General features: G+C 38.3%; 1 protein-coding gene across 4 annotated transcripts in view; it reads left to right on the forward strand.

The window, feature by feature from the left end:
• Positions 1–15,905, forward strand: part of cyth1a (cytohesin 1a) — a 66,689-nt gene that overhangs the window by 24,363 nt on the left and 26,421 nt on the right. The window contains exon 1 of one of the 4 annotated variants that reach the window (XM_026917132.3): positions 11,811–12,085. The exons of the other annotated variants lie outside the window; for them this stretch is intronic. The gene's annotated coding sequence lies outside the window, so the exon portion shown is untranslated. Of the gene's footprint in view, positions 1–11,810; positions 12,086–15,905 lie in introns of those variants that run through there. 4 annotated transcript variants of the gene reach the window in all.

Here is a 15,905-nt window from a genome sequence, read left to right on the forward strand (position 1 = left end):
ATAACTAGAATCTATAGCTAACTATATAGCTACATATAATCTATGTAGCTATAGATTATAGCTATAGATTATAGTTATAATTATAGTTTGCTATAGATTATATTTATTGATTATAGTTATAATTATAGTTTGCTATAGATTATATTTATTGATTATAGTTATAATTATAGATAGCTATAGATTATAGTTGTAGTTAGCTATAGATTATAGTTATAGCTTATAGTTATAATTATAGTTAGCTATAGATTATAGTTATAGGTTATAGTTATAATTATAGTTTGCTATAGATTATATTTATTGATTATAGTTATAATTATAGATAGCTATAGATTATAGTTGTAGTTAGCTATAGATTATAGTTATAGCTTATAGTTATAATTATAGTTAGCTATAGATTATAGTTATAGGTTATAGTTATAATTATAGTTAGCTATAGATTGTAACTACAGATTATAGTTGTAGTTATAGTTAGCTATAGGTTATAGCTATAGGTTATAGTTAGAATTATAGTTAAATATAGATTGTAGTTATATAGTTATAATTATAGTTAGCTATAGATTATAGCTATAGCTGTTATAGTAATACGTGTACAATATTTCTTTAATGTTAGAACCACTGTTAAATTTTATTCCAAACCCTTCATATTTCTATTCTGTATTTTTTGACCTGTCTTTTTTTTCTTTTCTTTTTTTTTCTTTTGGTAATCTGGCTGTACAAACTCACTATAGCTTTCTGTCTATTCAGTGATGCAGATTTCACCTAGATATCATGTCTAAACAAGAGGTAAACAGCAATATTATAAAACCTGTAAATATCCCATTGTTTAATTAAACAAATAAATACAACTTATTGGCCATTTTGCTGTAGATATTGCTGAAAGTGAAATGATCAGTGGCTGTTCTTTTAATTTTAAGCGACACACCAAACCAAACGTATATTCTTAAATCAATTACTTTTCCATGTCATTGTTAATCTGAGATGATGAATGCACTGTTGTAGTTGTATCTCAGCCTGCTTTAATAAATAACACAGACTGTAACAGTACCATATTGTCTCTCACTCCGGTGTGTGACGTAACTGCTCAGTGGATTGCGCCACTGATTGCGTCATCATTCATGGTGGGCAGTGAAAGGGTCCTGTGGTCTCTGCTGATACACTATCAGGGTTTGGCTCTGTCCCAAACCACATAGTGCCCTGCTAAATAATATGTGCCAGTAGTAAGATAGGCCTGTACAGTATGCTTGGATCCCGTCTCAGCTTTAAGTCAAGTCAATAAATGTAAAGGGTTGGGCTAAGGGATGCTGCGACGATAGGCGGTTTTGAAAATGTGATATTTCAGGACAAAATTATTTTAAAAAAAGGATATTTTTGTTGTTTAGAATCATAGTTTTCTTTGGCGCCAAAGCCTTAATAACGCCAACTCAACTTTCAACCAAAAGAAATATCAGTTTTAACAGAATTAACAGTACAACGAGAAATATACAGTATATCAGTATATTTACAGTAACTACTGTAAACCAGTTAATCGGAACATACACAGGTGTTTAGTTGGTAACCGAAACCTTGCGCTCAAGAAGAAACGGAACTGCTTCGTCATTTCAACTTCCATAATCATGTTTGTGATGTCTTCAGCACGACATGGGCCGAGTCCTGCTCTTAAGAAACTATAGGACGAAAACAAAAATCTTATCTGGCCTAAACAAATATTTATGCTAGGCAGTTCGCAGGACATTTTGGATACGAATGCATATTTAAAAGGTTTCAGGCTGACACTGTGCAGATCAACAGCAAAGCTGTCTCAGCGTGAGACATACACCCTGCAGCTAAAGAATTAAAATGTACAAACGGTTCATGGACCGAACGGGACACGTCTGGCCTGACAGCGTTTGACCTCTGAACACTGAACCTGTTGCAGTCAGAATGAGAATAAAGATGGCCAACAGAGACAGTTCATGGTAGTTAAACGAAATGAATCATGCAGCCCACACCCAGCGAACGCAGCAACTTAATCTGAGTCATATCTTTATCAGACACAGCCTGACTCAAGCTCTCAGCCTAAAAAACACTCATAACAAACCTCCTGCCAGCCTGCAAAATAAGCAGCTGCGCAACCCTACATGTCTGCTGAGACAAGGCATGGCTTGTCCTTTAAATAGCCGCTTGATATTCCGTTATGCAATGTGTTACTCACTTATCTGTTAGCTACATACCTTTCCGTATGCTTACGTTCATGTTTAATATGACCAAATCACATCTACACATTATCTGTAATCCTATCTATAATATCTCACATCGTCGTAGAGAAGTTGCAGCTTTAACGCAGTGATGTCTCCCGTATTTTAGATCAGATGCTCAGGATCTGATTGGTGTGTCCCTAGTGCATGAATACTGCAGCACAATAATGTGTTCTCAGCCAATATACATATCTTATACGATCAAAATATTTTGCACAATCCATACGTTTACTTCAATATTGGCTTTGCGGCATTAACATCATAGATATCTTAAAATAACAGCTTTAGCTCAGACTGTATAAAACTGCCGACACTGGAGACTCTCTCTGTATGATGTTACTATAGAAACAATAATCTAGCCGGCACTATTGTCAGAGCTGCTGTTATAGAAAATGAACAACTTTCTGACCAATCAAATTAAAGAATTCAGCTCAGGCAGTAGTTCCGGCCGTAACATGAACAATAGTTTAATATTAAATCGCTCCTTCTAATATGTTATTGTTTCTATAGAAACAGTTAATTCACAGGGATTTGTATAAAGGACATGCCACATGATTTGCAACTAATAAGAAACGGATTAAAAAAGTGTTGTTTAACAAAAATAAAAGCCATATAATCATTGATTTGTGGTAACGGCACTCCGCTGCGTGTCTTGCTGCATTACACCACCCCAGCAAGGATTATTTTTATAACCGCAAGGTCTATCCTGTATTAGTCCTTACTTAATCACCATGGAAACTCACTCATCCAATGCTAGTTCATAGCTATCCACATGCAAAGGTTTGACATTGGAAGAAAACATATATAATAACATATTATTAAATATTATTATATTTATATAGTGTTGTGGTATACAATAATGTGACATTAGTATATGGAAACTGTTCTGGACATACAGAACATTGAACTATTGAAGATATAAACCTGTAGTTCTGAACAATAAAATTAACAATATTTATTAATAATTTTGTTCTGATTTGTTAGTTTTTCACAATTGCTTTTCGTCCCAGCACTAGCTATGAAGTTGGAGATTTAAATCAACAGTCAAACAAAACAGGCGAGTGATAAGCAGTTGCAAAACGTCTGGAATTTGATGCGTTTCGCAAACTCTGCCTGAGCCAATGACACATTTAACCGATAAAACATATTAAAAATGACTAGGATTGTTAGCTAGCTAACTCTCCGTTCAGAGCAAACCATCGCATCCTGACGTCCTGGAATTTTCCTCTTGCGTGAATGCGCTGGATTCACGAATATTACAGCAACAAACTGTACCATTGTTACTAGAAAGCTGGCGAGGTTCCAGGTTTTCTGTATGAAAGGACTCTGACTTGCGTTCTCTCTCTCTCTTGCTCTTTCTCTCTTTATTATTCTCTCACTATCTCTCTCTTTCTCTGGCTCTGCATCTATTTTCTATTTTATCACCAACCAGTTTCATGCCATTCCTCACGCTAGAACAGGCAGCTGCATGTCCTAACTCACCCCGAATTGCAGGCGAGATGCAGAACAATGATTTGTACCTAACACTGACTTCATTAATCGTCTCACTGTTAAACACGAAAAAAAACCACACCGCAATTTCCAGGAGCGCAGGAACGCAGGAACATTTGCGTTTATTTGCGTGAGGATGCCAGGATGCAAAGCAGCCGAAAGCCAAGTGAATTTGTTCTTCTTTACGCTTAATATGGACACTTCCTGTCGTTTGGAAATGTTATTACTATTGAGTTACGCTATAACTGTGATGAATTGCACAAGATCAGAGGTTTGTAGGGAATCTGAGAGCATGTCAGGAGGAGAAGAGTGGGATTATGGGAGCATTATGGAGCAGGTGTGTGTCTGTGTGTGTGTGTGTGTGTGTGTGTGGTGGGGGGTGATATGGGGGTTGTGTGTGTGTTTGTGTGCTGACGGTTGAGGAGAATGGAGGACTGAGCAGGCCAGCTGTCCCTACCATGAGAAAGAATTGGACATTAGAGCATCTGAAATACAAATCCATTTTCAAGGCATAATTGTTGCACTCATCATGTTATTTTTATGATTAGCTTCTATTATTCATTTTTATTTGTGCAGCTTTTTAATACCAGACATTGTGGGATTACGGTGTACAGTACTAGGTGTGTTGAAAGGGTGTTATATTGTGAATAAGAGTCTTTCTGATTACAGCAGCAGTTCTTAGGTACAAGTTTATAGAATCCATGTGAGATTTTTTTGAGATCCGGGTTTTGGGAAGTATAAATCTTTAGAGTATCCGTGTAGGATATCATCACATTATCTGTAGTGTCTGTGACTGCACTGTTGACTGTAAAATGCATATTTCTGTATTTCTTTTATATATTTCTGCTATTTCCCTCTGGCTGGTTTGAGTTAGATGGAGCTATATTAGAAGTAGACAGAGTCACACAGTGTCATGTCCTACATTACTCCAACTAGGGCTGGGCAATATGACCATATAATATCCATATTGTGATAAATTATGTCACAATACACTTTTCTGAGATATTGTGGGTATCGTGATATCTTTTATTACATTTTTATTTTTAATTTTTTTTTTGCTAATTACAAAGTGACTAGAAATGGCTGATATTAGGTGTTAGGTGTTTCAGTTTCTGATGTTAGGTGTTTCAGTTTCTGTTAAATATTTTTAACGTATTTTTTATTAATTATTTTAATAAAAATACATTTATATTTGTAGACATTAAATAAATTATTGAACAGTGATTGAACAGGTATTTTTTTAAAAATGAAACACTACTGTGTTGCTACTACTCAGTTTGGGAGCAAACCTATTTTGCGATACAGAACATAACGTGTGCAGTAGAAATGCCTTCAGGAATCGCGATTAGAGATCACGATACCACTTTTTCTTTTCCGATACCGATACTGAAACCTTGAGTAGCAGCCGATACGGCACCTGTCCGATATCGTTCTCTGCAAAAACTACTAAGCTTTAAAAATATGTATAGAGTATAAATATAATCAAATCAATCCTAAGAAATTTTTTTTTCCAAATATCAGTCTTTGCTAATTGTTACAGGATCCAATGTCTGATATGTTTTCTCTAATATCTGATCCATCATTTTTTGCAGCTTTCAGCCCGATGCCCGGTATCAAATCAGTGCTGTCTGTAATCACGATATGATATTTTTGTCATATCGCCCAACCCTAACCCCAGCCACAGTAGATTACATGTTGTGAATAGTCCTACTCTATTTGTTTTTCTTTTTTTTTTTTCTTTTTTTATTTTGACAAAGAAACAGGATCACGACTAGGTAATCACACTCTTTGCCCTAGACGTCTACGTCTAGTGTAGTAAAAGGTAGACGTGTGGTTCAGTCTGAATAGAGAAAGCAGCAGCGATCAGCGAGCACAAACTCAGTCTTTTGAGGCTGCTAGAAATATATTTTTGACTCATGCCATTCATTCCTACTTTTGTTTCTGTCTTTGTCATTAGGTGTTTATGTTGTGGTAGAAACACCAGTGCCAGGCATTTCGTGATCTGGCACGCCCATATAGTTCTGATCGTGTGCAAAATAGATTTTTGAACACATTTTTTAACTCAGTGAAATTGTAATTAAGAATCATTTAGTTTGTGGATGTACTCTTATGCTTACAAACGACCGATTTTTTTTATCATGACGTTTTTTTTATCATGAAAGCCCTGACTAGGCCGACTGATTTCATCATCACGCAAACAACGAAAATGTGCTTGTACAAATGTTCATGTCAGTCTTTTTTTTTTTCCTAGAATTTGTATTCAAATATGTGTATGTGTTAAAACAAGAAAAAAACATACTCTGCAACTAAAAGTGCAATTTCTTGCCTAATATTACACACAGCATCTTTAAAGCTTTCTGTCTTCTAACGATTGTAAAAGTTGCTTCATTTTTATAGCATCGTGAACATGAAAGAGGGCAGAAAATGAAAATGAAGCGGAATGTTGTAAAGCCTGGCATTCTCTCATACAGGGTGTGGACTTTATTCTCTCACCGAGTATAGCTCTGAGCTAAACAACAGGAAGCAGTGTCTTGCGCATATCTCTGGACAGGAAGTCCCAGTAGAGAGCCCTTTGACTACTGTGTGGAGCAAGGGATCGTTCTGTTGCCCGGCATCGCTAAAAAAAAAAAAATGGGGGGGGGGGGGGGGGGTTGTGGTGGGGTGGGTTTGAGTTGTGTTTGTGTGTTTGACTCTGTACAGTTTCCTGTCTACATATACAAGATGTTTACAGCCTACTATGTCGGCTTTGGTCACATGACCTGAGCCTGTGGCTTCTGCTGGTTAATCTGATGCGTACCGGATGTGTGTAGGGTTTTTCCATCAATGCTAAGTACAATGTGATAAGATGTAATGGATGTAGCTGAATGTATAGAGGTTTAGTGTGTTATATGAATGCACAGACTAATTCATACTGTGTGTTTAGGCTTCAGCATTTCCTGCTTTAATTTAGCAGGACTCTGCATGCTACGAATGTTCTGCATAATTATAATAGCTGATTAATTGTTCTAAGCTAATGCTACAGCTTTAGAGCATAACAAATTATACCAGAGGCTTTCATAAAAAAATAATGACCTCTCAAGTGCTTCAGATGTCTCATCTCTCCACTAGGCGTGTGTAAAGGTTGCAGTAGCAGTGTTCGGATACTGAAATCACTGGGAATTGTTATGCCTTAAGCCTACGTTAAAATCAGTGAAAAACTATGAAGAAGAAAAGCCACTTGGTGTGTTTTTGAGTCAGAGAGCAACAGCATCATGGTGTGCAAGCTAGAGGCGTGTATCAGAACAAAAACAGATCTCCAGCGGGCCTTTTTTCCTCTCAGGTGGACGGGTGGGGGGTCAGATATGAAGTTCTCGGGATAAAAGAGAGATCGGTTTTCAATAACATCCAGTACAACTCCTTTAAAAGCCTCAAATTACAGTTGGCACCAATCAGGAAGCATGGATTTGCAGATTAAGCTGTCTGCTGTCACTGTGATCCCATAAATTTTATAAGTATAGATATTCAAGGAATATGGATTTTAACTGACAGCAGTGAGTGCTATAGTAGACTACAGGCTGGATTAGTTAGCTGTAAAGCTCATACTGTGCATTTAATATTTCTGTTACTGATAGGAGGAAAATTTAATTGATGACGCCACGGATTAACAGGATATCTGTTCATGAACGAATGAATATTTGAATATTAAATCTTAGACTTCTTTATGGAACTGCTTCCATAAGTAATATGGAAAAAAATCCCATGCTAATCTCCTACTCCATTAAGATTGCACTAATTAGCGCTGTGTATGTTCTGTACTGCATATACACACAAATAACTGACAGGCAGGAAGACCCGCCTCCCTCCAGAGAAGCTTCCTGTTTCAACTAAACTCATAATTTCCGACATCCAACTAGGAAAATCCATAGACAAAGCACCCTCAACTTCAGGACGATCTTCTCAACGAGTTCAGCAAGTGACGTTAAATCAACATGGCCGCTCACAGCATCGGCAGTAAACAAAGTAGTACTTCTTCCCTTTAAATGAGTACCCTCATCGCTCATCGCAGACAACTGGCTAGATTGCTGCTAACAAAAGAGGAATATGGAGGCATGCATGTTTTTTTTCCCCACACTTCATAGCTCATTCGCACAGAGATTGAAAATGACATAATCCTGTGTTCTGAGTTCCCACTTCCGATGTACACTGGTCAGCCATAACAGTAAAACCATTGAGAGGTTGTGAATACCGTTGTCCAAGGAAGGACAACCGGTGAACCGGCGACAGGGTTATGGGCATCCAAAGGTCACTGATCTGTGTGGGGAGCAAAGGCTAGCCCGTCTGGTCCGACCCCAAAGGCACCAGGATGCCTAAACATTGTTGCAGACCAAATACACCCCATCATGGCAACACTATTCCCTAATGGCAGTGGCCTCATTCAGCAGGACAATGCGCCCTGCCACACTGCAAAAATTGTTCAGGAATGCCTTGAGGAACATGACAAAGAGTTATGATGTTCTCCAGATCTCAATCTGATCGAGCATCTGTGGGATGTGCTGGACAAACAAGTCCAATCCATGGAGGCCACACCCTGCAACTTACAGGACTTAAAGGATCTGCTGCTAACGTCTTGGTGCCAGATGCCACAGGACACCTTCAGAGGTCTTGTGGAGTCCATGCCTCGACGGCTCAGAGCTATTTTGGCGGCACAAGAAGCATATAATAAACACTAGTGGCATGCTTTCTAACCCAAAGTGCTATTACTAAGCTAATATTACCCTTAGGATACACTCAGGCCTAGGCTAAGCGTCTAAAAATGTCATTGGTGCACCACAGCCCTGCTCTGGCCCTTTAAATATAGAGTATGTGTTCTGGTTTGATTGATCCTTTCCAGGGCTTTGCTGTGCTCACACACATTGCAGGATGTTTACTCTGCAAATCCCAGACTGTTTGCTTTAGAGAAGCCCTGTCTGTCCAACCTCCCTTTCACACACTGATCAAGCTTCATATCACAACCACGCTTCAACCTTTTATCATTATGACATGATCAGGTTATTGCTAAATATTCTACTGGCCTGAGGCCCAGATCTGTTTGCAGTATTTTTCAAATTGTAACATCAAAACTGTAGCTTCTGGTAAAAATAATTTCCACAATGAGTCCATAAAGCATTGACACGATGCTGCATTTGTCGCAGAAGCACAAATTCTACCTTCCTAAGCAGGCTCCTCTTATAATAGCAGTGTTATATGTGTAGAATAATGCAGTTTATATCACTTCTCGAATCTGAATACTTGATAACCAAAGTGTTAAAGTGTTAATAACCAATAACAGCAGCTCTGACAGTAGTGCCGGCTGTAGGGTTTGTATTAATACATTATCGTTGTATTAATACATTATCGTTTCTATAGTAACAACCTCCACAAGGACTTGTATGGCAGACTAGTATTTCTCATAAACGGATTAAAGATGTGTGTGATCACCGATATGGTGAAGTTTTATGGTAGGACACCGGTATAGCATTTTTGGAAGGATTCTTCAGCGTCAGAGCTTTATAAGAATCCTCCTTTAGGTTTTCTGACATTCAGGATGGACAACTTTGTGGTTTCTCAGTAACATGACAAGCTGTGTGTTTTTGTCGTTTTATCTTCACGAGAGAGAAAAGAGAGAGTGTGGTGAGCGAGCGACTGTTTAAAGCTGATAACAGGAGCTAACTTGTTTCATGAACATTCCAAAACATTATTTTTACTCAAAACCTATTCAGAGTTAAAAAGCATGATATGACATTCTTTAAATAAATAAATAAATAAATAAATAAATAATATTAATGTTAGCAACTTTCTGTGGAATAAGAGAAATAAAACACTTGTGCCCTTGCTGGTATTGTGTTGATTACAGCCCCATGAGAAGTGTCACACCACCCTGTCGTTGATTATTTTCCTATAACATCACTCCCTATTATGTTTTATTGTTTCCATAGCAACAGCTCATACACAGGCTGTGTACAACAGACGGTCTACATAATCTAAAAGAAAAAGGTTTGCGCTTTGTAACAGTCTTGGTGCTTCACAAAGTTTCCCAGCATGGGAAAGTCTTCAGGACAGAGGAGCTTATGCTTCCTGTTTATCTGTAAAATGACAAGCTGCGTGTTTTTTTTTTGTTGACACAGAGAGAGAGAGAGAGAGAGAGAGAGAGAGAGAGAAAGAAAGTCATGCTTGTGAGAAGGAACAACTGTTTATCATTGCTAAAACGTAAGCGATAACAGGAACTAACTGTTCGTTTCTCAGATGTTTCACAACTTTATATCTTAAACTATAAACCATTTAAAAGTGCAACCTGTCATTTATTAATAACTTAAACATTGTAATTGATCACGAATGGCTGTGGTATAAGTGGAATAAAACACTCCACACTGTGCGGTTTTATGAAAATAATCCACCTCAGTGTAGAATATTATTGTATAACAGGTACAGGTAGGTATAATGTGTTAAACTTTTTGTAGCTGGAAAGGCTCCTTAAGGTGGAAAAATGACATTTTGTGTGCATTTGCTTTAGGTCTCGGAAAGTTACTCAATTACTTCAGTGCTTGTTTACAAATTGAACGTGGCAGTTTGTAGTTTTATTATTGATGTGGATAGCGCATTAAATTAGCACATTAAGCAATTTCAAGATCTAATGCCAGTGTTTAAATATCTCAAATTTCTTATTTGGAAAAAAAAAATTAAATGAAATATATTAGCTGATTAGTTAGGGAAATAAAGTTGTTAAAACAGATTAGTTAACCCCTTGACGACGCATGCGGATGAATAAATTGAGGCTGTTTGAGAGAACAGCTACTGCATGAGTATGATTTTTGTCATCTTTTGAAAATGAGTGATGATAGGCTGACCTCGTACTGAGGTAATCCTCTCCCAAATCACACTGACTCAGTTCTGTTCTGGATCGATGAGAAAGAACGGGAAAGATGAGTAATTTAGGGATGCTTAGGGATGCAGTTGTAGTCTCGAGGATCAAATAGATCAGTGTGTGTATATGCACATGTGTGATGGCAGATACTGAGGACAAACTGGAGAGAGAGAGAGAAAGAGAGAAAGAAAGAAAGAAAGAATCAATCTAACTAACTAACTAACTAATGTTATTAATTCCGAGGGGAATTGCAGAACATGTCTAGCAGAATGACGAATGTGACTCACCGACCTGAGCATGTCTTAGGGCCATTTCCTCTACTACTACTAACACACACACACACACACACACACACACAAATGACTGTGACCCCTTTGTATACCTCATATTTAGTTTTTTTTTTTTTTTCTTTTTGGTTTCCAGCTTCCTTATTTGGTCATGGTTTCCTGTTCTCATTAACACACTCTTCTCTCTGGTTTTTGGTTTTGCTTCCAGCTTCTCTATTTAAACTCACCGTTTCCCCTAAATTCTTGTCATTTTGACATCATTGCAATCTGAAGCTGGTTTTCACATAATATTCCCCTGTTTTTTTGTTTTTTTTTTTACTGTACTTTACCTCTTCGTTTCAGATTAGTTTTTAATATGGATTTTTAATGTGCATTTGCCTCCTGACCTGCAGTGACCTGCCTCTAAATAAAATATACTGAGCAATATGATGATATCGTATTGATATTGTGATGAATTATATCACAATACGCTTTTCTGAGACAACATGGATATCGTGATATCTTTTTTTATTACATTTTTATTTCGGTGTTAAATATTTCTTAATCTAAAAACTAAAAATAAATATATTTTTGTAGACATGAAATAAATCATTGAACTGTTTTTTTTTTTTAATGCAACACTACTGATTTTTGTTAGGATATATTTTTGTCATGTGGCCCACCCCTACCAACCCCTAAATTTGATAGGAGCTCAGAGAAGAAGAGGCAGCGACTAAACCAAAGTGCGTGGATTTAGGAAAGGAAGTGTATTGTGAAGTCCAGTTTGGGAAGTAAGAAGAAGGGCAGAGAGTCTCCACTGGATGGAGCTTCTGTGTTAGTGACAGCAGTGTCTCAGCGATGGACAGAGAGTGGGAGTGAGAGAGGGAGGGAGGGAGGGAGGGAGAGGGGGAGAGGAACAGAGAGAGGGATGTCCAGATGGACTACAGCAGTATGCTTGCTAAGTGACAGCTCGGATACAAGCTTCACTCTCTGTTCCTCTCGCTTTCTCTCTCTTTATTAACATCATTTCTGGACCAAGACTGTTACTGAAGGATCTTTTTCACTGCTGCTGGACCGTTGTCTCTGGACTATTTAAGGGATGTATCTGTTATACAGTTATTCTTCTCATCACTCACCAGAATAGAACAGTAATTTAAGAAGTACACCAAGATTGACTGAAGAAGCAAAATTCTTCTCAGGATTAGACAAAACAGGTCAGTTTTATGGCATTTTTTCTTTCAAAAACCGCTTAATAGCATCATGTAAAGTGCTAACAGTTTGTTAACCAGTAGAAATATTCATTTATTGGAAGCGCGCCTTCTGTTGAAGTTCCTCTATCATACATTGTTTTTATATAAGTCCACTTTATGTACAAAAACAGTCATAATTCATTTTTACTAGACCAATTTTTTAAGCTCTCTTTATCCCTCAGAATTAAACATCCTGTTTCAGTTACTGCGTCCTTACGACTGCGCGTAGGCTGTGTGTAAATGACCTCTGTCCTGATTGGATGGTCACCTCACCTGTGACACCGATAGAAATCAATAAAGGCATCTGCTAGTTCATAACTGTAGAAAATAATTAGGCAAATATGGATTCTACCACTATTGAATTGATGACTAGCAGTAGAATGCAAATAGAAAATGTTAGTGTTAGCATTGAGAATAATACATATTATGTTAGATAAAGCTGCCTCAGAAGCAGTGCTCATGCTGAATAGACATAGTCTCTCCTGTGCTGTGCCTTGTTCAAAAAGCAGTCCAGACTGAAATGAGCTGAACTTTTGCTAAGGAACAGCACAGCGTTTAACTGCCTGCTTGCAAGATCTTTCACTCCAATAACTCTGCTTTAGATTTCAACATGAATGGGCGGGGCTAACCTGACCAAAACTTACTGGACAGGGCTAATTCTGCATTCGACTAAAGCTTGCAACTCGGCCTTTCTGACCTTCAACTAGGAAAAGACAAAGAAAACACCCCCTCAACTCGGAATTCCTAATCGAGTAGATGGGACGGTGTCCTCAACTCCGAGTTCAGCACGTGATGTCATTTCAACATGGCTGCTCACAACATCAACAGTAAACACAATAGCACTTCTTTACTTTTAAACGTTATGCTGTATATACTAGTATTTGCTTTAGATCAGTCAACATACAAACATATTCACTTGTTAAATCTATAACACTGACCATACAAAAAGATATGGGTCTTTTAGGCAAACTACTTTGACGACCTGCTTCAAAATGTCTGCAGAACCACGGTGGATGTTTCTTAGTCGTATCTGCAACAACAATCTTGTCTGACTTTCTCAGAAAACATGGACTACAGCAACACAAAGATTTGTTTTTAGCTAGTTGAGTAGCTGACACTACTTAGGGTGCGTCTCAATCAGCTCCCTAGTTCAGTAGTCAGGGAGTGATCAGGGAGTCGGCCATTTTAAGGGCTGTCTCAATCGCAAAATTCTTCCAGTGCCCTGGACTGTTCACTCTCTTAAAAATCCCCCAGTGCACCACAAAAACCACATCGATGCTCACTATGTTTCCTTACTGGAAATGACCTCATATTTTCTGAAGCCTCTCAGCTCTAAAAAAATGGCGGACAAACTTTCAACTAACTTTCTCTACAAGTGTAAGTAGCTTGTTATCGTTGTTGTAGCGCTCAAATGATTACTTACTTTAGCGATGTTTAACTTTATTTGACGTTCTATATACAGTTTGTTTGAGTCTAATGACTTTTAAGTGTTTAATGATTTAAAAAAATCCACTAGCTAGCCTACAATCCTGCTTGAAGTACCATGACAGAAACGTGTGTGATTAAGCTAACAAATTTATATGACATATAATGTCAGAAAGATAGAATGTCAGTCCTGCCTGCTGTTGATAAATGCCAGTGGTGATGTTTTACAACGCGAGTACATAGTCATGTCGCCGGAAATTGAGTCATCAGTGTCCAAATTTGTAGTGAGCCAGGGTCCTCACTAGTGCCTGAACTCATGTACACGATATACTGATTCATGACCTAGGGAGCTGGGGAGCTGATTGAGACACACCCTTAGTGTTAGTTAAAGCCTTAAAGTTAAAAACTCAATTATTCATCTAACTACATAGATGTTTCACAGTAAAATCTGGCTGAAAAATAAGGCAGTGATCGCTGTTTTTAATGAATTTTTTCTTTAGAAATCTTTCTAGACAAAAATAAACATGATCATTTCCAACTCTCTAGCTAATTTCCTGGCGGGGAACTTCCAGAGCAAATATGGTACTGAAACGTCAGTTCACAATAGAGTAGTATTCACATAACCAGGTCTGATTTCTGCTAGAATGTGCTCTGACGCGAACCACTCTGAGATAAGTCCAGGGATGGAACATTAATACTGACAACAGCCTTCTCTGAATTAGGAAAAGGCCATAAGATTGAGAAACACACACTTTTATGCTTCAGAGATTTCTCCACAGACTTCACCCTTAAGACCTGAAACATTGTGGCTGTTTGTGTGAACTCAGGGTTTAGTGGCTCAGGTGAGGGTTGTGTGTGTATGAAATTTGTCCATGTGGTCAAGCTTGGGTAATAAAGCTCGAGTTTATAGCTGGGCTGTAAAAATGAGACTAGCTGTAGCCGGGCTGAAGTCATTATGGGCCACGTTCTAGTTGGCCACGTTCAGATTTCTGGGGTTGTTTAGAGTTTGAATTTAGGTACCTAATCATTTATCAGTCATTTAAGGAAGCGTGTGGAAGAAAGTGGGGTCAGTGAGCGTGATGCCATTCAGCGTTCAGTCTGTGTGATAATGATCAGTGGCTGTAAGCTTCTTTATGATTCTGTAATAGCTTCATAGTCCAGCTGCAAGATCTAAATAATTGACATTTAAACAAATATCAAGGCTTGACTACATTTAAAGTGAGTGGAACATTAGTGTAAACTGGATTTTTCCCTCAAAGCAGTGTTTTAAGAGAGAACTTTATCTTGTATAGGATGCATTGTCTGGGGGAGTTGAACGAGGACACGGAAGACACGACAAAATCTCATCTTCAGTCTTTCCCAGAATAGACTAAGTTCAATAATGCTAGTGTAAGGTTGTGTGGGTGCATCTTATCTGTGATCTGCCCACTGCTTGTGTGTTCCTGTGCCAGTTTGGCCCACACCTCTCCTGTTGAACACTGAGCTCTCTTTTCCACTGCAGGCCAGGTTGAGTCCCTAACGGCCTTGTTTTCTGCTGAACCGTCACCATTTGTGTGTCTGTGGCTCAGGTCAATCCAAGTGCGAGAGGTTGTAGGTGAGGGTCATTTAAAGTCCTACGCTGCGTGGTCGATGCAGGCGTCGCTCTTGGCAGCATTTTAAAGTCGAGGGTGTCTTCTAAAGAGTATAGATCTGACTGGCCTGAAAAAAAAGATTAAGGAAAATAGTTTGATGATCATTATGGGCTTTATGATGTGTTACAAGTGTGTGTTCCGGTAACACATAATACTAAACAAAAAACATTACTGATAGTGAATAGCAGGAGGTGGTTCAGTAACATTTCATGTATTATTTCATTTCTAAGAACAGTGCTAGAGCAGACTCATGCTATTTATTTAACTTAAGGTGTTTATTAAGGTGCTATAAGACCTTTTTTATTGGTTGCCACTGTTCACCAGTCGCCCACAGGCTTGCTGTGATTGGCAGTCAAAGTGCGAGAACAATACAGCTGTCATAAAACTCAACAATACAGAATTTTGTAAACTATGGTATCTCAAAGGTGCTTATTATGTCTCTCTCTCTCTCTCTTTCTCTCTCTCTCTGTGCTAAGCTGAAAATACAAAGTTAACTTTGCCAACAAGCCATGGAAGTTCTCACTGTAGCACATCAGCTTTCCAGCCTCCAGGTCCTCCACAGCTCAGAAGCTGACCTGAGGCTCAAGTCAGATTGATGGATGAGGCTAGTTTAAATGAGCGACTGACATTAGCAGGGCAGATGTGTCCGCGTTTTGCCCTCTCCTGAGAAGAGAACTGAAGCTCAGAAGCCTTCAGTCAGATGAGAGGAGGAGGGGGTGGGACTGAGC

Source organism: Pangasianodon hypophthalmus, chromosome 13 (assembly GCF_027358585.1).
Source record: "Pangasianodon hypophthalmus isolate fPanHyp1 chromosome 13, fPanHyp1.pri, whole genome shotgun sequence".
NCBI classification, from domain to species: Eukaryota; Metazoa; Chordata; class Actinopteri; order Siluriformes; family Pangasiidae; genus Pangasianodon; species Pangasianodon hypophthalmus.